Genomic DNA, 26,262 nt, shown 5'->3' on the forward strand with positions numbered 1-26,262 from the left:
ATATCAAACTGAGAACTAGTGATGTGTTCAGAAATTGAACTGAGGTCACTTGACATCCAATCCAGTACTGAATTCATAAGTCCCAAAATGTCCCCCTGAATTTGAAGCCACATTCTATACTTACAATATAAAGTAATATATCTTTCTTCCTTGAGGGAGGCAGGAAGTACAGATAAATATGTCTCTGGGCTAGGTTCAGGTTAATCCAATATTTCAAACTCAGAAATGAACCACATGACACTCCTGGACCAAAAAATATTTTACAATGAAAGGTTTATTCAACCATAAAAAGGGTATGACATTGATCTGAGTGGATGAAATTCTCTTCAAACTTTACATTGCCTGTGGGGCCTCTATCTAGTAAGAAAGACCTCCTGAATGGCAATAGAACTCTACCAAATCTCAACAACAACATTTTCTTAAAAACTGGTTTTTTATGCCTTGGGTGATTAGGAAAAACATGTTAATATTATATAAGCCTTGATTCCCCTACACCTACCAATTTCCAAGGATAGATTCTTTTTTTTTTTCCCCCTAAAGGGAAATCAGTCCAATCTATGTAAAATGGGTCCCATCTCTACCACAATGCTAAACTCATTCATAGACTTACAGCCAGAGAGAAATGACAGTGACTGGCTGATCCAATCTTTTCATATGATACGTCAAGAAATTAAGAATGGAGGAATGTGTGAGGTATAGGAAATGCTTATTTTTTAAAAAATTACTTTATAATTAGAGAACTGGAGAGATGTGTAGGCACGAGATAACAACAAAGAGACCTAAGGGTTTTGTAGGCTATAAAGAATGAAGGGGGTGGTAGTCCCATTTATGCTATGGTCCCATTTAGGCCATTTGCTATGATCCACCACATTTGGGACATTGTGTTCAGTCTTTGAATTAATCATAAGAGAGCAACCAAGATGGCGGTTGAGATCATATGATGTAAGAAATAGTTGAAGGATATGGGGGTGATTAACATGGAGAAGCAAAAACTCAGAATTACTTTGATTATTGTCTTCCATTATTTAAAGAACTGATACATAGAAAAGAAATTACACCAATTTTGTCCTAAGAATACAAAACTAGGAACAATGAATGGTATTTTGGCCAGATAAGAAGGAAAAGAGTCTTAGCAATAAGAATTGTGAAAAAATTGAATTGACTGCTTTAGTAAGTAGTAAGTTCTTAACCATTGTGAATCTCAAAGTAGAAGATGGATAATCACTCTTTGAGGATGTCCTTAGAGATATTCTTGATGAGGTAGACATTGGACTAGATTCAATTCAATAAATCTTTTATTACATACTTATATTTCATTGGGTTGGATACTGCTGATTTAAAGATGAAGAACTTATATCCAACTAAGAGGCAAACAGAATGAATGGAAATAAGTAAATAAAAATATAAACAGAATAAAATAAAAATAATTTTGATTCTGAGATTTTTTCGAACTAGAAACATTATGGTTTAATGAAAAGGGCTTGAAGTCATATTGCCTGTGTTTAAAATCTAGCTTTCTCTTGAGAGTATAGGAATAAATGGACTTTTCCTTAAAATAATCAGCAGCATCTATTTAAAACCATCAGTAAGCATCATATGTAATGGAGACAAACTGCAACCATTCCCAATAAGATCTGGAGTGAAACAAGGTTGCCCACTATCACCTTACTATTTAATATTGTATTAGAAACGCTAGCTTTATCAATAAGAGCTGAGAAAGAGATTAAAGGAATAAGAATAGGCAATGAGGAAACCAAATTATCACTCTTTGCCGACGACATGATGGTATACTTAGAGAACCCCAGAGATTCTGCTAAAAAGTTATTAGAAATAATCCACAACTTTAGCAAAGTTGCTGGTTATAAAATAAACCCACATAAGTCATCAGCATTCTTATATATCACTAACAAAATCCAACAGTCAGAGTTACAAAGAGAAATTCCATTTAAAGTAACTACTGATAATACAAAATATTTAGGAATCTATCTGCCAAGGGAAAATCAGAAACTTAATGAGCAAAATTACAAACCACTTTTCACACAAATTAAGTCTGATCTAACCAATTGGAAAAATATTAAATGCTCTTGGATAGGGCGAGCAAATATAATAAAGATGACAATATTACCTAAACTAATCTATTTATTTAGCGCTATACCAATCAGACTCCCAAAAAACTATTTTAATGACCTAGAAAAAATAACAACAAAGTTCATATGGAAAAACAAAAGGTCAAGAATTTCAAGGGAATTAATGAAAAAAAAAAATCAAATGAAGGTGGCTTAGCTGTACCAGATCTAAAATTATATTATAGAGCAGCAGTTACCAAAACTATTTGGTATTGGCTAAGGAATAGATTAGTTGATCAGTGGAATAGATTAGGTTCAAGGGATAAAACAGTCAACAAATATAGCAACCTAGTCTTTGACAAACCCAAAGATCCCAGGTTTTGGGATAAGAACTTACTGTTTGATAAAAATTGCTGGGAAAATTGGAAACTAATATGGCAGAAACTAGGCATTGATCCATACTTAACGCCGTGCAAAATGGGTTCATGACCTAGGCATAAAGAATGAAATTATTAATAAATTAGAGGAACATAGGATAGTTTACCTCTCAGACCTGTGGAAGGGGAAGGTCTGTATGACCAAAGCAGAACTAGAGATCATTACTGATCACAAAATAGAAAATTTCGATTATACCAAACTGAAAAGTTTTTGTACAAACAAAACTAATGCAGAAAAGATTAGAAGTGAAGCAATAAACTGGGAAAATATTTTTACAGTCAAAGGTTCTGATAAAGGCCTCATTTCCAAAATATACAGAGAATTAACTCTAATTTATAAAAAATCAAGCCATTCTCCAATTGAAAAATGGTCAAAGGATATGAACAGACAATTCTCAGATGAAGAAATTGAAACTATTTCTAGTCATATGAAAAGATGCTCCAAGTCATTATTAATCAGAGAAATGCAAATTAAGACAACTCTAAGATACCACTACACACCTGTCAGATTGGCTAAGATGACAGGAAAAAATAATGATGATTGTTGGAGGGGATGCGGGAAAACTGGGACATTGATGCATTGTTGGTGGAGTTGTGAACGAATCCAACCATTTTGGAGAGTAGTTTGGAACTATGCTCAAAAAGTTATCAAACTGTGCATACCCTTTGATCCAGCAGTGTTACTACTGGGATTATATCCCAAAGAGATTATAAAGAAGGGAAAGGGACCTGTATGTGCACGAATGTTTGTGGCAGCCCTTTTTGTAGTGGCTAAAAACTGGAAACTGAATGGATGTCCATCAGTTGGAGAATGGCTGAATAAATTGTGGTATATTGAATATTATGGAATATTACTGTTCTGTAAGAAATGACCAACAGGATGATTTCAGAAAGGCCTGGAGGGACTTACACGAACTGATGCTGAGTGAAATGAGCAGGACCAGGAGATCATTATATATTTCAAAAACAATACTATATGATGACCAGTTCTGATGGACCAGGCCATCCTCAGCAACGAGATCAACCAAATCATTTCCAATGGAGCAGTAATGAACTGAACCAGCTATGCCCAGAAAAAGAACTCTGGGAGATGACTAAAAACCATTACATTGAATTCCCAATCCCTATATTTATGCACACCTGCATTTTTGATTTCCTTCACAAGCTAATTGTACAATATTTCAGAGTCTGATTCTTTTTGTACAGCAAAATAACGTTTTGGTCATGTATACTTATTGTGTATCTAATTTATATTTTAATGTACTTAACATCTACTGGTCATCCTGCCATCTGGGGGAGGGGGTGGGGGGTAAGAGGTGAAAAAATGGAACAAGAGGTTTGGCAATTGTTAATGCTGTAAAGTTACCCATGCATATATCCTGTAAATAAAAGGCTATTAAAAAAAATAAAATAAAATCTAGCTTTCTTATTTATCCCATGTGCCTGAGAAATTCATGAAATCTCTCTGAGTGTTGATTAAGCTAAGATACTTCCAACTCTAAATCTAAGTTCCTGTGAAGTTCTTTGATTATGTGAATGGTCCCATGTTACAAAGTATATAGCAGAGAAATAATGCAAAATTGGATCTTCTAATTCCAAAATCCTTGCCCTAGGCAGAATAATTTTACAAAATAATTGTGCATCGGGCAACCTCATTTGAGTTTTCCTTCATCCCTTTCCTAGGATTCCCTCCTATATTCCTGTAAATTTGGGCTATATCATGTAAAGAGCTGCAAAGTGTATAAGATTGAGAAAAGTAAAAGCATTCCTTCTCAACAGCACAGCCTATGTATAATTTGTTAAGGTAAATGAGTCAGGAGTCTTGGGGGAAAAAAAAGAAAATCCATTTCTCTATTTCTACCCACTAAGAGTATAAACAAAAACATTTTAGTACTCCAAACTTCATACTAGCAATAATAAAGATGTTTATATCAAAGATAGACCATGGTACTTAGAGTCAGAAAGACATACATTCTATCCTGTCCAAGACATTTAGTAACTATTTGATCATCGGCAAAAACAAAACAAAACAAAACAAACAAAAATAAAACCAAACAACACTGTATCAGATCCTCCCTTCCCTTCCTTTATTTCTAAAATGAGGAAATTAGACTCTAAAGTCTGCTAAGGTCTCTTTCAAATCAAGTTATCAGAAGGATCATAAGTTTCAGAATAGTCAGGAACCTTGGAGATTATTTGGTCCAACCCACTCATTTTAATAAAAAAAAGGAAGAAATACTCAAAAAGGATTATAGATTTAGAGTTCAAAGGGACTTTGGAAGTCATCTAGCCCAATTATTTCATTGACAATGAGGACAAGGATATTGAAGCTCAGAGTTCAAATGAATTAAGGAAACTCAGATCTTGTGACTACAAGTCCAGTGAACTTTCCACTGAACCACATTGAAAGATTAAATGAGTGACTTCCAAAATGTCACATACATAATTAGTAGCAGAACTTGGATTTAAATCTAGTTCTTTTAATTGTAATTTCAGTGCCCTTCCCATAATACCATGCTCAAGACCAAATTTAGTGATATTCAAGTGACCCCTCATTAATTGCTATTATAAATGTTCACATTTATATCATTTTCTTCCTTTCTTCTTATATGTCAATGAATATTTTTATTTTCACAAGCTCTCTGCCTTTGTTCTGCAATCAAAAAGCTTCTCCTTAGTTAAGTCCAGAGGGATTTGTTACACATGTTTTAGTAATATTTTAAAAATTATGTTGAGCAGCTTCTCATATCCCTCAGTTCCCCATCACTTTTCCTATTTTCCCATAGAATGAATATCAAATTTCTTCAAAGACAAATTGAATCAACAAAGAAAATCACTTATTGACTATATCTATCATTCTTAATGGATTTTTCCTATAATAATTATTATTCAGATAGAATATTGTTAAATATTTTTCTCTGGTGCAGACACATCAACCTTAAGAAATCCCAGAACGGATAGTGTAACTTAGATGCACTAATATATCTTTCTCTCAGTTTTTAATATTGACTGATATAGTGACTTCTAACAATGTCTCCTTTGATTTTTTTTTAATCTGAAATGAATTCCATGGCATTGATCTCTCTGATTTAAGTTTGATGATATTCAGTCCTTTAAACTGCTTTCAAATAGCTATTTTTCAATCCTCCCTCTTTACATGTAGCCAATGTCATTTTCACCCTCTCCATAGTTCTATTTATTTTGTGCTCTACATCTACAAGTAGGCAAGGTATGGAGCTGTAATATTGACTTTAAGTGTGATGCATTAGAAAGAATGTGTGATTTAAATGCATTTGAATCTTGATCCTGCCATTAACTAGTCAGTGATCTTAAAAAAGTCACATATCTGCTGACCTCAATTTCCTCTTCTGTAAAAATGAATAGATTGGACTAGATGGCCTTTAATATCTCTTCCTTCTAGCTCAAAATCTGTGATATAATTTTGCCTTAAATTACTTTCATGGAAAATGGGAAGGGGAGTTGGAAGGCTATTATTCATACACACATACACATATGTGAATGTGTATATGTACACATTCATGTACATATGTACATATCCATACATTGTATATGGCACTTTTTAAAAATTCTTCAGAAAGTTTGAAAGGGAAGGAATAGATTGAGAATGTCTAGTTCATTTCATTTATATGTGCCCCTCAAAAGTTCAATTGATAGATCAATTAATTTGCATTTATTAAATATCTTCTATGTGTTCTGAGCATACAAAGATAAAATTGAAATGTTCTTGGCTCTATAAGTACTTACAATGTAACTGGTAGAAATAACTTGTGCATAGAGATATCTATGAAACAAAACGAAACCAATTTTTGCAGGGATGGGATTAGCATCTAGAAAGATCACAAAAAGGCTTGAAGAAAAAGGTGGTTCCTCATTTAAATTGAAAAGTAAGCTAAGGATTCCAAGAGGTGTAGGAAAGCAAGTATTACATTTCGGGCTTGGGGAAGTTATTGACAAAACACAGAGTTGGGAGATAAGGGAAAGGAAATAATGAATTATAAACCTGAAAAAAGTTCATTCTTTCTTATTGTGGAGGATGAAGCTTGCCTCTTTTGGAGAAATGAACATTTCTGTTGAATCAGAGAACCAGAGAATAACAATATATTACAAACTGTGTTGGAAGAGGTAATGTAGATCAATTCTTCTTAATATAGGAAAATTAAAACAAAACAAAACAATGAAAACAAAGACAACCCTGCAATTCTGATTTCCAGTAACATTCAAAAATTGTCTCACAATTTTGCTGGGAATCATGATGATAGCTTAGAACTTATTGTTGGGTGGGAACATGAGTAGGTGGAAAAATAACTAAAAGGTTGCTATTGATAATTCATTCATTGAATAAGTTTAAGCATCAAATCCAGTTCAATTACCTTTTTTCTTCTCTACATTCACCTAGACACACTCATACATACTGTTGAAAGAGCATGTATATCTTAATACTCCATGATGGGGAGGAAAAAGTACTATGATAGCAGTCTTTGTTCCTTATTATGGGTTTCTCTGTACTTCCCTTTGGGGCATGTCAATAGAAAAATTAGTTTGTCAATGTCAGTCCCTGATTTTCATAGCACAAACTATGTCAGAAATTGAATAGACAGTTCTTTCTTCCAGCCAAATGACTTGTACTGGTGGGAGACACAAGAGAAGCCCTAAGGTGCCATTTTATTTATCTTTCCCTGATCCTCGCTGGAAAGCTCCCAGTGATGAAAATGGGAGAAGAACATCTCCCACTCAACATTGAAAGTCTTTCAGCATATTCAGAAAAATCTCAATTTTCCTGAACAAGAAAAATGCAGAATGATTTTACATATTCTTATCCTGAAACTCACACTCAATCTATTGTTCTTGCGCCTTGTCATCAATTCTTTTGAATCTGATGCTAGCCATGTGCTATCTATTATACCTGTCATATTCATTGATCTCCCTAAGGCTTATACTGCATCTCCAATTCTGTTTGTTTGATCTTCTCTCACCATGGCTTGCCTACAGAACACTCCCTGCTTCCTCTGCTCCAAAAATATATTTATTTTCAATCCTTTTCAGTTGCAAACATTGTCTAGTCAATAGATTTTTTTTTCTGACCATTTACAACTTTATGGCTTTATTGAAAAGTGAAACTGCAGATAACTTGGATTTAACCTTCAAAAGAACTTGAAAAAATACAAGTAAGCAAACAAAAAAATTAAGTAAACTCTTGTAGAAACATATAACATTGTTTTCATAACTATTTTCAGCTTTCAAGAGAAAGTAGCCACATTGCAGTCAGGGGTCCTCAAACTACGGCCCACAGGCCAGATGCGGCAGCTGAGGATGTTTATCCCCCTCACCCAGCGCTATGAAGTTTCTTTATTTAAAGGTCCACAAAACAAAGTTTTTGTTTTTACTATAGTCCAGCCCTCCAACAGTCTGAGGGACAGTGAACTAGCCCCCTATTTAAAAAGTTTGAAGACCTCTGCAGTAGAGATAATCTTTGACTTAACTTTTTTCCCTCCTTTTTTCCCCTGAGTTCCAACCATGTAATGAAAGGTCCACAGGGAAACTCCCTTTAGCAACATCCCATCCATAATTTATAGTATTAGATATTTGCCTGGGGCAAAAAGACATTAAGTGAATTACCTATGGTCACATAGATAATATTAGTCAGACAGATAATTCATTTAACTGACTTTTAGATATGATATGAGTCTACACAGCAGGGGGAGAACTACGTGGTGCTTGCTATATGTATTGTTGACAATTTGATACATTTATGTCAAACTGTTCAATTGGAACAACTCTCCCCCTTTTTGGCAGTGGAATGATGTCCTTTTCCTCCAAACTTTCTATATCTTTCACTTATTTCTGTCTCTGTCCTCTCTCTCTCTCTCTCTCTCTCTCTCTCTCTCTCTCTTCTTTTCTCTTTCCCCACCCCAACTTTCTATGTCAGTATTCATGTAGAAATTGGCATTTTATAGAATTGCTAGGTTTTTAATTTGAGAACTTCTGGCTAGGTAGATGATGTTTTATAAGCAACAATTTCTAATCATGAAATGTCTAGTCAGCTCTAATTATAAAATGCAATGCAGGGAGAAATTCTAAATTATGTTCCTTTTTCCTTTGCCAACCACCTTTTTCAAATGCTTTTTTTTGGCTTTGACTGTCTAGTTTTTTTTTTTAATTCTTTTAGGAAAATAGCAAACTGAGAGGAGTTTTATGGTCAGAAGTAATTTAATTCTGAACACATCCTAGGGAAGTGAATGTCAGTTACTTGATGTGTTGATGGATCTGTGATTTTATTGGTATGAGTACTTCTCACAGTGATACAAATTATAACTTGTGTCTCTTCTGCCCATCTTGTGTGATTCTGATCTGTATTTCCACAAATCCTCCATAGAGGATTCATTCAATTTCATTAAGGACTTTCTCTTATTTTCTTAATGTTTCACTAAAAAGCCATAGGGGTTGTTTATCACTGAGTTCTTCCTAAACGATTGGCTCACCTTTTTTTTTTTTTTTTTTTTTTTTGTATAAACATATTTATTTGTGACTTTTATACAACTATATGTTTTCAAGTTACTGTGAGTATCATGGGCATAGAACTCATACCCTCCAAGGATCTTTTCTTTATATAATGTGTAAATCTATTTTTTTTCAAAAAATATTATGTTCTGTAATTTATACTCATTAAGATAAATTGGAGACTATTGATGTTGATCAGCTATAATTTTATACCAGTGGGTGGTCTGGATTCACTGAAAGCATTTAAAAAAACCCAAAATAAGAAATTTATTATTACCATTTTCATAATTTAAAAAAATAAATCATATGTATAGAATTATGTACTTATACTTTCCTAAATCTTATTCTTGCTATGGGACAATTTCTTGTGGGACTGGTGCCAGTTATTTTCTTCCTCATTTCTTCTGAAGCCAAACCTTTCTTCCACTGAATAATGAACATAAGAGAGCCATATATTGCATATCATATTTCATTTTCTTTCTTTTATCTTCACATTTTTTTAATTTCTAGAATCAATACAAAACTAAGCATACAAGAAAATATATTTTAAAAGACCATATACTAAATTTTAATCATGAATACCAACAGAAATGTCATATCACTTTGATGATTGCTAACTTTGTAAGTAAAGAAAATAAATTTTAATCATTTAAACTTTCTGTCTCAGCATGTTAATTAGACTGTTTTCCTATATCACCATTTCATAAGTTTCTTGTGAATCATTAAAGAAAACAATTAATTTTTAAAAATAAGTTTATTCAAACACCAAAATGTTTGACATGAAGGGAAAACTATCAAGGATCAATTTCTTTCTTTCTTTCTTTCTTTCTTTCTGCTGAGGCAATTGGGGTTAAGTGACTTGGCCAAGGTCAAACAGCTAGGAAGTGTTAAGTGTCTGAAACCAGATCTGAATTTAGGTCCTCCTGATTCAGGGCTGGTGCTCCATCTGCTGTGCCACCTAGGTGCCCCTAGGATTAATTTCTTTATGTAATTTATTCCTGTTAGAGAAAGACTGACCTACATATGACAGCTATGTTATAAAATTTTCCTTAGTTTTACAATGATAAAAAGAAAAACATTGAAATTATCCCATCAAATAAGTTATGCAAGGATTTTTTTTAAGGTTTGTTATTGATGTTGTTAAACAGTGAGAGCAAAATGACTTACTCAAATATAGGATAATAGTTAAATGAACATGCCATTAATAGAGGAAAAGGATATTTTCACACAACCAGTTCTTTCCCTTCCTCCCCATTTTCACTTGATGTTGATCAAAAAATACCATTGGCCATTTAGTTAAAAAAAGCAAAAGCAAAATACATTATACCTATGCACATATATACAGTAAAGAAATGGGGGAAGGGAATCAAAGAAGAGAGAAAACTATGCTGCAGTAGTTAGGATATGGATTAACCAAATCTTATTTTTCTAATTATGAATGTAGTGTTTTCCTTGGGAGCACAGTTCTGGAGTAGAGTTGAAGGTTTTCTTTTTAAGTAAAGCTCTGTCTGCTGCTGTAATACATCAATTGCATTATCTTCCCCCATTTCCATCTGTGCAGGTATGTCTGTTTTATTGATTGGCTGCCCATCAAATCAGAATCTGATCTTCCTTAGTGACAAACCCTGTCATTCACAGTATGCTTTCATTAGTTTATTAAATAGTTTGTGCCTTCTAAACTTAAATTGAACTACTGCACTATCTTGGTCTGCTACTTTCAAATTAATGTTGGTTTTAGTTGTAACTCCTTCTTTTGACCCTTTGTCAACTATGGAGAGTTTGGGAGTCTCCTCAGCTTCCACTTTACAAAAGAGGCATCAAGAATATCTATTCCAAGGCAAGATGGTAGGGAAGAAGCAGCAGTGGTAGGAGTAGGAGGAAGTAGAGGAGGAATAAGATGATGATGATGTTAGTGAGTAAGAGGAAAAAGAGGAGGAGATGGAGGAAAAGAAGGAAGAAAGAAGGAAAAGAAGGAAGAGAAGGAAGAAGAGGAGAGAAAGGAGGAAGAAAGAGATGAAAATACAGTTTTAATAATGTGACTCAGTGCTGAGTCTATTCACTATGAAATGAATTGGCTATGAAGCCAATTCATTATAAATCTATGATCCTTATCTAACATATAGGGTTGCGAAAGACCTTAAAGATCATCCAGTAAAATTTCATGTCCGCCCCTTTCTTTCTTCCTTCTTCTTGTTCTTCCTGTTTACTCTTCTTTTCCTTCTCCTGTTCTTTGCTTCTCCTCCTTCTCCTCTCTTCTTCCTCCTCCTTCTCCTCTTCCTCCTTCTTCTTCTTCCTCTTCCTCTTTCTCCTCCTCCTCTTCCTCTTCCTTTTCTTTGTTTTATTCATCTTAATCTGAAGAACAATATCTTTGATTAAAAATAGAGAACTAGTGTTTTTGATGCCTTTGCCACTTGACATTGATGGTCTTTACCTATTCTGTTCTCTTTATCTCTACCTTTCCTCAACTCTATAGTAGTGGAATACTCTAATCTTCCCTTCTTTTATCTAAATCAACAACAGAAAGTGCCTTGTAACCTTGCAACTCAATAGCATAGAACACTGGTTGTTGTTTGTCTTTCATTCTGGAAAATGGATATTACATCAGGGAGGTAGTGCCATGACATGAAAGGAAGGAAGGAACAAAGGAAGGAAGGAAAGAAGGAAAGAAGGAAGGAAGGAAGGAAGGAAGGAAGGAAGGAAGGAAGGAAGGAAGGAAGGAAGGAAGAAAGGAAGGAAGGAAAGATGGGAGGAGGGAAAGAAGGAAAGAAGGTGGAAAGGAAGGAAGGAAGGAATGCAGGAAGGTGGAAAGGAAGGAAGGAATGAAGGAAGAAAAGAGGGAAGGAGGGAAGGAAGGAAATAAAGAAGGAAGGAAGGAAGGAGAAAGAATAAAAAGAAGGAGGTAAGAAGGAAAGAAGAAAGGAAGGAAAGTATTTGCTAACAGACCAGTTCCAATTGGGTACCCAGTGGGTCAGCTCTACTGATTAGAGGTTGTTTATCCTCCATTCTCAAAGAAGACCAGGATCAATGAAACTCTGATAGCAGAATTAAGTCTAACTATGGAATTAAATTTGTGGGAAGGATTTAGATCTCTGAGAGTAACACCAGGTAGATAATTTGCTTTTCCCTTAAAGCAAAAGTCCATTCTTATTGAAGAAACATTGAGGGTTTATCAAATTATTAGTGATGTTATCTTAAGGAAGCTTTCTTTCTTACCTATTTACAAGGATATTGGACTAAATAATGTTAATGTATTTTCAATTGCTATTATGTAAAAAAAAATCTTTGCTTCAGAATAGCCAATATTTTTTCTTGAAATGTTTTGCTCAAATAATGTTCTAGTTTTGCATGTAATTCATTCACTATAAATGCCTTGAAGATGTCTTCAGTTTCTCTCTTGAAGACAATTTCCCTTATTCAGAGATGATGATGATAATGACAGCAGCTTGAATTTATATAGCACCTAGTATTTGCCAGGCACTGTGTTAAATACTTTACAAATATTATGTCATTTGATCTCACACAACAATTCTACAAGTTAGATGTTATTATTCCTGTTTTATGGTAGAGGAAACTAAGGCAGGCGGATTTAAGTGACCTGCTTAGTATGACAAAGGTATTAAATGTCTGATATATTTGAACTCATTCTTCCTAACAGCGAGACCAGTGCTTTATCCACTGAGCCACCTGGTTATGGGAAATGTAGTGTCATTAAAAATTAAAATAAAACAGCAATAGCAACATTTCCAAGCTACAGATGAAGTGAAAGCTTTTAGAACAAATACGTGTTAGTACAGGAGCATTATGTTTCAAACTGACAATGGACTAAAGTAGAAGGGTTTTACTTTTAAAGTCAAATGTTCTGTAATTATCCAAAAAACACAAAACAAAACTATGTAGCACTAGGTTCTTTCATTCAAAAATTAAAGTAACTTGCCCAATGCAAAGATCCAAAAATTAATTTCCTTGACAGAACATGTTCTTTGTATTAAAAGTAATCATGTCTTATTTTATCTTATCAGCATCCTTCAGGAATTTGAGTAAAACTCAAAGATAAACAAAAATATTTATCTGAAAACAATGTTTTAGGCTAGACACTTTATCAAGTTATATAGTATTGACTGCTACTGAGCTTTGGAGAGATATTTTTCTTTCTTTTTTTTCTTCCTATGGCATCTTAGTGTAAAGATTCACTTCAACAAACCTGGCGATTGACGATTTTTAATTTTCTATGAGAAAAATTGTTTAAAATATGTTATCAATCAATCATCAATTATTGATTAAACACTTGCTAAGTGCTAGATACCATGCTAAGCTCCAAGAATATAAAGGAATGTAAAGCACTGTTCCTTCCCTTAAACAGCTGATAATTTATTGGAAGAGACAGCATGCAAACAAGAGTATCTGGAAGTTAATCTCAAAGGGAAGATACTAGCAGTAAAAAGAGGACTAACCAAATGATATATAACTAATAAAGGAGGCAGGTCAGTCAGATACAAAGTTTGGGGAATAATTGATGAATTGCCTAGGTGTTCTATTAATATGCATGCAAGGTCAAACAATCTACCAGAAGTTATCACAGCAATGTAGCTTCTGTGGAGTACTTAAAGTAAGACAGGAATAAAAGTTGTATAGATAAAAATGAGTATGCACATCTGGCCATGTCAGCCCCACTTCTAAAAGACTTCTGTGGTTCCCCAGTGTTGTCATGCAAATCCTAGGTTTAGAGCTGGAAAGTATTTTACAGATCATCTAATTCAATCTTTTCATGTTAAAGTTGAGAAAATAGAGAAACAAAGACAAAACACACACACTATGTATATAGTTATAGATATATAATATGTGTATATTGTGTATATGTCTGTCTATATATATTTTAATGTGTGTATAAATGCATGTATGTATATATATATGTGTATGTTTGTATAACAATAGAAATATGATGTAAGTATATATACAATACAGAGTTTCTAAGAAGCAGAACTCTAGGATTTGTACCTACAGCTACTCACTGGTGGACTAATAATTTTTCTATTACTACAATATTCTGCCTTAACTCTTCTCTTTGGCATTTAAAGCTTCTCACAGAATGGCTTCAACCTACTTCCCAGAAAGATTTCATATCACCATCTATTTAAAAACTACGTTTTATAGTCAAACCGGCCTAATTTTTCTTCTTTTGTACATGACATCTCACCTCTCATTGCTGTCTTTTTGCTTGTGTTCCTTCCTTCCATCTATCTTTTAAAAATAGTATCTTCCTATAAGTTTTAGGTCAAGTACTACCTCCGACAAGAAGTCTCTTCTGATTCTCCTATATTAGTGCCCCATAAAATTATTTTCAAGTATTTTTGTATGTATTTCATAATTATTTTTGAGCTTGTTATCATCCCTCAGTAGACTGTAAACTCCTTGCAGGTAGGGTCATATTTATATACACATTCATGTCTGTGTGGATGCATAATGTGTACATTGTGTATGCATGTGTAAACATTGTGTATGCATAAATGTGTATATATGTGTGGAAATTAATGCAGAGATAAAATGGTGACACATTTGAACTAAGGTCTTCCTGACTCCAAATTTTATTATCCCCCCCACATGTATACCCCCATTACATATATGTATAGGTAATATTTTATATAAAACACATGTGTATATGTGTATACATGTGTATATATGTGTGTATGTGTATTTATGTATGTCTCTGTGTATGCATATTTATACACATATATCCCCAATACCTAGCACAGTGCATGGACACAATGAGTGATTAATAGACATTTTTTAAAAATTGAATTATGAAATAGATTGTTATCTGAATCATTATAAGAAGGGCCGACATGGATAAAATCACAGATCAACCATGATGTTTAAGTGTAAGTAGAGAGAATCAAAACTGATTTATTTAAATTCACTTCTTTTGAGGCAGGAGGGAGAGGAAATAACTTTTCTCAATAGCTTTTAGGTACTCAATTTTATATGTATTGCAGATACACATTCTTTCTGTTCATTCTTTATACTTTCATTCATTTAAATCCTAGAAGTCTTGGAAAATTGTGAGGACACGGGGATTTCCTATGAAGATCCCATATGTCTTCCCTGCCCTCCATCATATGTTCCTGGTCTCAGATAAATGTATTTGTCTTATGAGTTTTTGCAAATCCCCCATTCCAAAGTGAGCTCTTCAAACCTATTATTCTAAAATTTTAAAGGTCATATAAAAAGATAGTGTTTCAAACTCTCTACAAAAATGGTAACTATTTAACATTCATAATAAAAGAATGTAGAACAGGTAACTAGTCAGTGTCTAATCCTCTAATTTGTACTCTTTGAAAAGAGATTAGGAGAAAGCGGAGACAATGAAATGTGACTTCAGAAATCCCCATCTCTCCTAGATTGTTTGCATTTGACTTCAATTCATCTCTCTCTTAAAATATGCTATGTTTAGGTTCATTCCAAACTAGATGCAGGTATTACAGGCAGAAAACCACAAGGGACTTAGGGAAGGTTCATTTGGAGTATAATAAGGGCTTAAAATACTCTTCTTCTAGCTTGTTTACTTAAAGGATTTAGGAAATTTTTGAACTCTAAAATTATGGCTTTTTTCCCTTTAAATTTGACTGTGAGATAGTATACTTCTTGAATTTATTCTTTTTAGCTCATTTTGGATTTCCAGGTAAAGACTATCACTCAGGGTTAACATATTGGTTCACCCTCTAAGCCCTTGGCTTTCATTAACCCAGTGATGAAAATACCTCTCTTGTTAAATAATGGAGAAAAGTTTATAAAAGAGTTTGAAGCAGTCTCTGAAGTTGTTCTGATTTTAGAAGAATCAGATATAGTGGATCTGAACCTGGAGTTAGTCCTACTGGTTTTGTGGCACTACTAGTTCCTTACATTAAATCCTTGTAAATCTTTAAGTCATTATTTTGCTACAGATAGCACAGACTAATGACTGTTTGTACTCACAAAGTGATCAAAGGGACTTGGTGGCCACTCATAACTTAACCCTCTTAATCTCTAGATAGAAACTCTCCACACTGGAGGAAGAATCTGAAAGGAAAAGAGGGGAGCACAAGGAAAGGGAACAATTTGTTTTCCTGTTTTATTGTTCAGGAGAAAGAAGGAAAAGTTTATGTAAGGATAAAAAGAAAAGGAGAAAAGATGGGAAATAGAAGGGAAGAAAGATAGATAAGCACAATGTAGAGTAGAAACAAAGATAAAAGAATATAGAGATGAGTGGGAAAGGAGAGAGAAAAGAGAGTAAAATATATGAGAAGTAAAATAACTTCTACTTATGTATACTGTTTCTTTCAGAAATCATTGAATGGCAATAAATACTTCCAGAGAATATGAAAAAAAGGACATTTCCCTTCTGGACCATTTCATATGAAATTTGGTCGGAGGAACAGACAAAAAACAACAACAACAAAAAAACAAAAAACAAAAAACTGCAACATCTCACTGATTTCTGATTTAAATTGACCAGCAGTTTTAGTATGATAAATGGAAGTTCATGGTGTTACAGTGATGATGACAGGAATAATTTTGCCACAAAGGATAACTTTAAAAACAACAAGTTTCACTAGGTAGAAATTCAACAAATCATTTTTCAAGCAAATACATCTTAAGGGAATACACAACTAAAACCAAACCAACAACAAAAAATAGTAAGTAAATTCAGTAAAAGCAATTCAGGCAGCTTATTTTGCAAAGTCTCAAAAATATTTCAAGAATACATATGCAATATTAAAACTTTTTGGAAACAAAATCTTTAGCAACGTGTGGAGTTTCATTATATCTTAATTTACATTTTAATATATTTTTATTTAAGTAAACATTTTCCAATTACATGCACAATTTTTAACATTTATTTTAAAAATTCTTTCCTTTCCTTCCACTTCTTTCCCATTCCTTGAAAAGATAAGCAATATGATATTGATTATACATGTGAACTCATACAAAGCATATTTCCATATTAGTATGTTGCATATAAAGAAGAAAAAAAAGTTTTAAAATATGTTTCAATAGGCACTCAGAGTTCATCATTTCTCTCTGGAAGTCAATAGCATTTTCTATGACTGATTCTTTAAAATTTTCTTGAATCATTGTCTTGATCAGAGTAAATCTGCATTTCCCAGTTGATCTTCCTTATAATATTGCTGTATACAATTTTCTCCTGATTCTGCTCACTTCACTTTGCATTCATTCATATAAGTCTTCTCAGGTTTTTCAGAAACTCTACTCCTGGGCTCAGGGGGTGGAGGCAAGGTGTAGGAGTAAAGTCAGGAAGCTGATTGAGCTCTATTAGTTGCCCTCAAAAACCACATGAAAACAAGCCTCTGAACAGAGTCTGGTGGAATGAAACCTCTCTTCAAAATAGACTGAAAAAACTTCAAAAAAGGTCAGTTTCCCTGGAATGAAAAGGGTGTTTACACCAGCTCAGACAGACTCTGGGAAAGCCAGTGAGAAGGTCTTAATCACAGCAAATAAACAACTGAGACTCTCAGGCCTGACTCACTAGAGGAGCTAATCAGTGGGGATCCCTCCTCCCCCCAGTCCTAGCTCAGAAGGTAAACTCTGAGAAACCAGACTGTTTCCTATAAAGAGCAGCCAAACTATCTCCTACAAAGACAAGAGGCCTCTATCCTCAAAACCAAGGCTCTGAGTTTCACAGGAAGCTTGGGACAGTTTCCTTTAGCCCAGGAGCAGAGTTCTACCTTAAAAGTTAAAAAAAAAAAAAAAAAGGAAAGGAAATGAGCAAGAAACAGAAAAGCACCTTGACCATAGTAAGCTACTATCGTGACAGGACAGACCAAAATAAAAACTCAGAAGAGAAAGAATGTCCACAGAAGAAATCTCAAAGAGTGAGAGAAATTGGTCTCAAGTCCAAAGAAGCTTCTTGAAAATGCTCATAAAAGACTTTAAAAGGCAAATAAGAGAGGTAGAAGAGAAAATGAGAAAAGAAATGAGAGGTATGCATGAGAGAGTCAACAGATGGAAAAAGAAGGAAAAAAATGTCTGAAAATAACAACTCCTTCAACAATAAAATAAATCAAATGGAAAAAGAGATACAAAAGCTAACTGAAGAATATCACACATTAAAAACTAGAACAGAGCAAATGGAAACTAATGACTTTGTGAAACAGCAAGAATGAGCCACAAAATAAAATGGAAGGAAAAAAAATGATGTGAAATACCTCACTGGCAAAACAGCCAATCAGGAAAATAGGTCCAGAAGAGACAATTTAAAAATTGTTGGCCTACCTGAAGGTCATGACCAAAAAATTAGCCTGGATAACATTCTTCAAGAGATCATTAAGGAAAACTGTCCTAATATTCTAGAAACAGAGAGGGGAAATACTCATTGAAAGAATCCACTTATCATTTCTTGAAAGAGATTCCACAAGGAAAACCCCAAGAAACATTGTTGTGAAACTCCAGAACTATAATCTCAAGGCAAAAATACCACAAGTTGCCAGAAAAACCAATTCAAATATCAAAGAGCAACAATCAGGATTACCCAGGATCTGGCAGCTTTTACAATAAATAATTCAAGGGTCTGGAATACCATATTTCATATGCTTATAACCAAGAATTAACTACCCAGAGAAACTGAGCATCATCTTTCAAGGGAGGAGATGTTGTTTTAATGAAGTAAGAGATTTTCAATCATTTCTATTGAAAAAAAAAAAGAGAACTAAACAGGAAATTTAATCTACAAATACAGGACTCAAGAGAGCCATAGAAAATATACAGAGGAAAATATATTTTATTTAAAGGTTAAACTGTTTACCCATCTTTAGATGAGAAAACAATATCTATATCTTTTGAGAACTGTATCTGTTACTGGGGCAGAGGAGTGGGGCATCACATGAACTGAGGGTATGGTTGTGAATGAATTCTGATGTGATGATATCAAAGAAAAAGACATTAAGGGATGGAATTGTACTTGAAAAAGAGGAAAGGAGAGACATAATGGGATAATTAGTTCTCATGAAGAGGTGCAAAAGACCTATTAGAATCCAGGGAAAGAAGAGAAGGTTATGAGCATTAGCTGAAATTTGATATTACCAGTTTTGACTTTGAGGGAATAACTTAATCATTCAGTTGGGTACAGAGATTTATCAAACCCTACAAAGAAGTAGGAGGAGAAGGAATAAAAGAAAAGGGAAGGATAGCATAGAACAGAGGGAAGAAACACTAGGGGAAAAACTTAAGAGAAGGGGGAAGTGTTGATAGAAGAGAAGGTAAGAGGAGGTTAAAAAAACACTAGTAAAAATGGAGGTAGAAGTGATAGGAGATAAGGTAGTGGATGGGATGGGTAAAAAAAAAAACACCACTAAGAACAGTGTGGAAGAGAGAATAAAAGTATATGAACAGAGGAGAAAATAAGATGGAAGGAAAAACTAAGCTGGTAATCATAACTGTTAATGTGAATGGAATGAACTCTTCCATAAAATGGAAACAAATAGCAGAGTGGATTGAAACCAGAATCCTATAATATGTTTTTGACACAAAAAAATGCGTTTACAAGAAACACATTTGACACAGACAAATACAGAATAAAGGTAAAAGGATGAAACAGAATTTATTATGCTTCAGATGAAGCAAAAAAGCAAAAATGTTTATAGTATCTCTTTTTGAATTAGAAAAGAATTGGAAAAGGTGTGGATGCCCATCAACTGGGGAATAGCTGAAAAAGTTGTGGTATATGAAGATAATGGAATATTATTGTTCTTTAAAAAATTATGTAAAGGCTGATTATAGAAAGGCCTGGAAGGATTTACATGAACTGATGCTGAGTGAAACAAGCAGAACTAGGAATACATTATACATAATAACAGCAAGAATGTGTGATGATACATTATGAAAGGCTTGGTTCTTCTCTATAGTTCAGTGATTCAAAACGATCCCAAAAGACTTTGGATAGAATTCTGGATTTGCATCCAGAAAAAGAACTAAGGAGACTTAACGTAAATCAACACATTCTACGTTCACTTCTTTTTTCTGTTTTTTTTTTTTTTTTTTAATCTCTCACATGTTTTTTTTTTTCACTTTTGCTCACTTTTTTCTCTCCCGTGATTCATTTTGGGGTCTCTTTCAGGAAGTGATTGGTGAATTCTTTCTATGGCTATTTTAGCTTTTGATTCTAAGATATTAGGGCAGTTTTCCTTTATGATTTCCCTTAAGATAATATCTAGATTCTTTTTTTTTAATCATGGCTTTCAGGAAGTCCAATAATCCTTAAATTGTCTCACCATTTTCCAGGTTAGTTGTTTTTCCTAAGAGGTATTTTATATTTTCTTTTCTTTTTCATTTTTTTTTGGTTTTGTTTGACTGACTCTTGAGTCTTATTGAGTTATTTAATTCCATTTGTTCAATTCTTATTTTTAGTGTATTATTTTCTTCAATTATCTTTTTTGGCTACTTTTGAATTTGATCAACTGAATTGTTTTGTTCATTGCATTTTTTTCCATTTTACAAAGTCTGTTTTTCAAATGAAGTGGTATCTTTTTCATATCTATTTTGTAAGGAATTGTATGCTTTTTACATTTCATGAATTCTGTTTTGTAGGGAATTATATGCTTTTCCCATCCCTTCTTGCAAAGATCTCATTTGTTTTCCCCATTTTTCTTCTTATTCTCTTTTAAGATTCTTTATGCAATCTTCTAAGAAAGCCTGGTAAAATAGGAACCAACCCATATCTCCCTTTGGGCCTTCATCTGGAGTTGATTTTCCTTTAGGAACCTCAGGATTTGAGGTTTGTTCTTCTCTGTCTCCATAAAAGTTGTCTATGATGAGAGTTCTTTTTTGTTTTTTGTTCATTATTATTATTTTAAGGCTTGAGGTCTGCTCTTAACACAAGGGAGTGACAGCTGCTTTAGTTTGCTCTAGGGCAGTTCTGCTAATTGACTTCCTGTGCTGGATAAAGTGCTTAGGTCCTGTGTTCTTCCAGCACTCAGTGGTTTCAATTTGCCTTTTGTAACGAATTTGCTAGATCACCCACTTGCAACCAGACCAGAGTAGCCTAAGAGGCTTACAGAAGATTCCCATGTACATGAAAGCTACAACTCTTTGACTCCCTGTCCCAGCTCCTTGCCCTAGTTCCTTGACTCAGGCTTGTACTGTGATCTGGGTTTAGCAGACTGTCCCCCTGTCCATTTGAAACAGACCTGTTCTGAAGTTTTTTCAAGCTTTTTTCTGGAAATGTGTTATATCCAAATATTTGTGGGTTCCGTGACTTCAAAACCAGCTTAGAGGCTTAGAGAAGGTCAGAGGAGGTCACAGAAAGTCATGTCTGCTCTCTGCCATCTTCAAGATTTTTCTCTCCCATGATTTATAAAGTAATGTGTACTTTAAAAAGGAAACAATCGTCATTACTTGCAGAACAATAGTTTCTCTCAAAATCATATACTACAACTTGTTCTGTCATTTCCAAATTGATGGGTATCATCTCAATTTCCAATTGACTGCCATCATAAAAAAAGACATGCTACAAATATTCTTGTACAAATAGGTCCTTTCCTCCTTTTCTTTGTAAATAAAAGGCTATTAAATAAAAAAAAAAACTTTATCATAGAAAAAAAAATTTATATAATATTGTGAATAATTGTTGCTTAAATGTTTGGTAGAATTCACTTATTAATTTACATGGTCCTTGGGTTTTTTTCTTAAGGGACTTAATAATGCCTTGTCCTAAGAAAGGATTATTTAAGTATTCTGTGTCCACTTTGTTAATCTGAGAGGCATATAGTATGTATGTATATATGCATGGTGATCTACTTCACTTGAATTATCAGTTTTGTTGATACATAATTAGTCAAAAACAACTTTCAATAATTACTTTAATTTCACCTTCATTGGTGTTGCTTTCAAACTTCATTATTTGGTAATTTGTTTTTCTTGTTTTTTTTTTAAATCAAATTTTAAAAGGTTTTTCTATTTTATTGTTTTTTTTTCCCCATATAACAAACTCTTAGTTTTATTTATTTGTTCAATAATTCATTTTATTTGTTAAAAAATTCCATTTGAAAAAAACTTTCTTTGATTTTCAGGATTTCCATTTTGGTATTTAATTGAAATTTGTTATTTTATTTCATTTTATTTTAGTTACATACCCAATTCATTGAACTACTATGTCTCTCTTTTGTTGATATGTGCATATCTCATAAATGCACATAAGTGCATTTAGAGATATACTAGTCTTCTAAGTAGTAGTTTGGTTGCATCCCACTAATTTTTGTTTTGTTCTTATTGTTGTTATTCTCTTTAGTAAAAATATTGTTTCTATGATTTATTTTTTGACCCATTCATTTAAGGAGTTTTACTTTTTTTTTTTTTTTTTTTTTTTTTTTTTTTGCTTATTTAGTTTCCACTTCATTTTAGTACATTCCTCTATGACCCTTTATTGAATAAATTTTTATTGCATTATGTTCTGAAAATTGACACTCCTCTTTTCCACATTTGGTTATGCAGTTTTTATGGTATACATAGTTAATTATTGCGTAGGTGTCATACATACAGCTGAGAAAAAAAAAACTATACTCTTTTCTATTTTCATTCATTCCCCCTCCCCACAAAGCTCTATCATCTGATTTTTTTCTAAGATTCCATTCATTTCCTTAACTTCTTTCTTATTTATTTTATGGTTATCTTTAATTTTGAGAGGAGAAAGTGAAAGTCACCTACAATTATAGTTCCACTTTTTCTTTCCTCAATTCACTTAAATTTTCCTTGAAAATTTGGATACTGTTCTATGTGGTAACATATATTTAATACTGATATTACTTATTGTCCATATACCTTTTAGCAGATATAGTTTCCCTAATTATTTCTTATAGTTCATTTTTACTTTTCCTCTGTCTGAGATCATAATGATACCTTTGCCTTTTTTGCTTCAACTGAAGCATAAGTTCTACTCTGTTGTGTTTTTCTTCTTTAAAATATAATGGTTCTCTGGGAGCAGGTTTCTAGGAGAGGTAGCCCTAGTATCAGTTCAGATCAATAATCACCCCAAATGCAGCCAGGTGTAAAAGTTCAGATCTTTTATTGCTTCCTCCAAAATAGCCTGGTTAGTTTTTCTTAGAGGCCTGTCTTTATGTTTGCTTCCAAGAGCTCTTGCAGTTGTCTTTTGCCTCTGCTTTCTTCAGCCTCCAGACAGCACAAAGGTAGAAGATGGAATGAATCTCTTTCCCCTCAGAGAAGGGTTTCTGGCTCCCAATCTCTAGAGTGCTGAATCTGATTGTGCCTCCGAGAGAGTGCTTCTCCTCAACTGAACTGACTCTCCCTTCTAAATCTTTTCAGCTGAACTCTCAACTGAGACTCTGTCCACTTTATATATGATCTCCCAAAGGTTGATTCCTCCCCTCTGAGGGAGGGATAAAGGGAGGTGTGAATTCACAAAATTACAAAGTTAACTTTTGTGAATCTCCCATACTTATGAACTCCAATGAGTATTTAAATATTTCTTGCTCATATGAGCTCTCTAAAGGTGTGAACACAAGCATTGTTTCTATTAGTTCCACTTAGTACCTTGTTTCTTTTGGCCCATAACATCTCCTTCTAAGATCAGATCAATAATACTGAGCCATGTTAAATTAGATAATTATTGTCTCTATCAACTCTAATGACTTAACACTTTGTAAGGATTCCAACACTACTCCAGCCTCTTATTTTAGCTCTTTGTATGTCTCTCTGTTTTAAGAGAGTTTCTGATGAACAACATATTGTTGGGTTATGGTTTCTAATTCATTTTACTATTCCCTTATGTTTTCCCATTTATATTCACAGTTATGATTACTAGTTATGCATTTTCCTCCATTCCAGTTTATTTAATTTATTCTTTTCTTTCCTTTTGTCTTTTTCCTCCTCTAAAATATGTTTTGCTTCTGACCATTTTCTTTCTTATAACCCTCCTATTTATATTGCCCCCTTCCCCTCCTATTTTCTGTTGGTAAGAGAAGTTTCTATATCTAATTAAGAGAGTGTATATATGTAGTTATATATATATTTAAACACACACACACACACACAAACAGAGAGAAAAAGAGAGAAAGAGGGAGAGAGAGAAGCAGAAGAAGAGGGAGAGGAAAAAGGAAAAGGAAAGGGAGAGAGTCTTTGAACAAATTTAGATGAAAGTAAGGTTTAAGTGTTTGACCCTTTCCCCCTCTACTGTAAAAGCTCTTCCTTGCATATCTCTTTAATGCGACATAATTTTCTCCATTCTTCTTTCCCACTTCTCCCTTTCTTGATAATCCATTTCTTACACCAAAATAAATGACTCACTGCCATGTACTCTGTCTATATAGAGTCCTTTTAATTGCCCTAATAACAATAAAGTAATTATAAGTTACGTGTTTTATATTCTGATATAGAAATGTAAACAGTTTAACCTTATAGAATCCCTTACAGTTTCTTTTATGTTTATCTTTTTATGCTTCTCTTTAATCTTATGTTTGAATGTCAAATTTTCTAAGTTACGTGTTTTATATTCTGATATAGAAATGTAAACAGTTTAACCTTATAGAATCCCTTACAGTTTCTCTTTTATGTTTATCTTTTTATGCTTCTCTTTAGTCTTGTGTATGAATGTCAAATTTTCTATTTAGCTCTGGTGTTTTCATCAGGAATATCTAAAAGCGCTTTATTCCATTAAATATACATTTTCCCCTAAGAGTATTATAGCCAATTTTGAAGGCTACAATATTCTTTATTATAATAATAACTTGTTGACCTTCCAGAATATAATATTCCAAGCCCCCGATTTTTTTTAAAATGGTAGCTGCTAAATCATGTAAGATTCTGGCTGTGGTTTCATGATATCTGAATGATTTCTTTCTGGATTCATGAAACATTTTCACTTTTGGCATTTGATTACAATATTATTGGCAGTATTCATTTTGTAATCTCTTTCAGATAGTGATTAACGAATTCTTTCAATTTCTCTTTTATCCTATGGTTCCAATTATATTAGACAATTTTCCTTTTTTTTTTTAATAGCTTTTTATTTACAGGATATATGCATGGGTAACTTTACAGCATTAACAATTGCCAAACCTCTTGTTCCAATTTTTCACCTCTTACCCCCCACCCCCTCCCCTAGATGGCAGGATGACCAGTAGATGTTAATATATTAAAATATAAATTAGATACACAATAAGTATACATGACCAAAACGTTATTTTGCTGTACAAAAAGAATCAGACTCTGAAATATTGTACAATTAGCTTGTGAAGGAAATCAAAAATGCAGGTGTGCATAAATATAGGGATTAGAATTCAATGTAATGGTTTTAGTCATCTCCAGAGTTCTTTTCTGGGCATAGCTGGTTCAGTTCATTACTGCTCCATTGGAAGCATTTGGTGGATCTCGTTTGATGGATGGCCTGGTCCATCAGAACTGGTCATCATATAGTATTATTGTTGAAGTATATAATGATCTCCTGGTCCTGCTCATTTCGCTCAGCATCAGATTCGTCTAAGTCTCTCAGGCCTTTCTGAAATTATCCTGTAGGTCATTTCTTCGAACAGTAATATTCCATAATATTCATATACCTAATTTATTCACCATTTCTCCAACTGATGGGCATCCATTCAGTTTCCAGATTTAGCCACTACAAAAGAGGCTGCCACAAACATTCATGCATATCAGGTCCCTTTCCTATCTTTATAATCTCTTTGGGATATAAATGCCAGTATAACACTGCTGGATCAAAGGGTATGCACGTTTGATAACTTTTTGAGCATAGTTCCAAACTACTCTCCAAAATGGTTGGATTCGTTCACAACTCCACCAACAATGCATCAATGTCCCAGTTTTCCCATCATCCCTCAACAATCATCATATTTTTCCGGTCATCTTAGCCAATCTGACGGTGGTAGTGGTATATTAGAGTTGTCTTAATTTGCATTTCTCTGATTAATAATGACTTGGAGCATCTTTTCATATGACTAGAAATAGTTTCAGATTTCTTCATCTGAGAATTGTCTGTTCATATCAACTTTGACCATTTTCAATTGGAGAATGAAGCTTGATTTTTATAAATTAGAGTTAATTCTCTATATATTTTGGAAATAAGGCCTTTATCAGAACCTTTGACTGTAAAATATTTTCCCAGTTTATTGCTTCCCTTCTAATCTTGTCTGCATTAGTTTGTTTGTACAAAAACTTTTCAGTTTAGTATAATCAGAATTTTCTATTTTGTGATCAGTAATGATCTCCTAGTTCTTCTTTGGTCA

The 26,262-nt window shown here is 33.5% G+C and overlaps 1 pseudogene; it reads right to left on the reverse strand.

The window, feature by feature from the left end:
- Window positions 1–10,403: 10,403 nt before the first annotated feature.
- LOC111720036 overlaps window positions 10,404–26,262 on the reverse strand; it is a 48,391-nt pseudogene continuing 32,532 nt past the window's right edge.

The sequence above is a fragment of the Sarcophilus harrisii genome, chromosome 3, assembly GCF_902635505.1.
Source record: "Sarcophilus harrisii chromosome 3, mSarHar1.11, whole genome shotgun sequence".
NCBI classification, from domain to species: domain Eukaryota; kingdom Metazoa; phylum Chordata; class Mammalia; order Dasyuromorphia; family Dasyuridae; genus Sarcophilus; species Sarcophilus harrisii.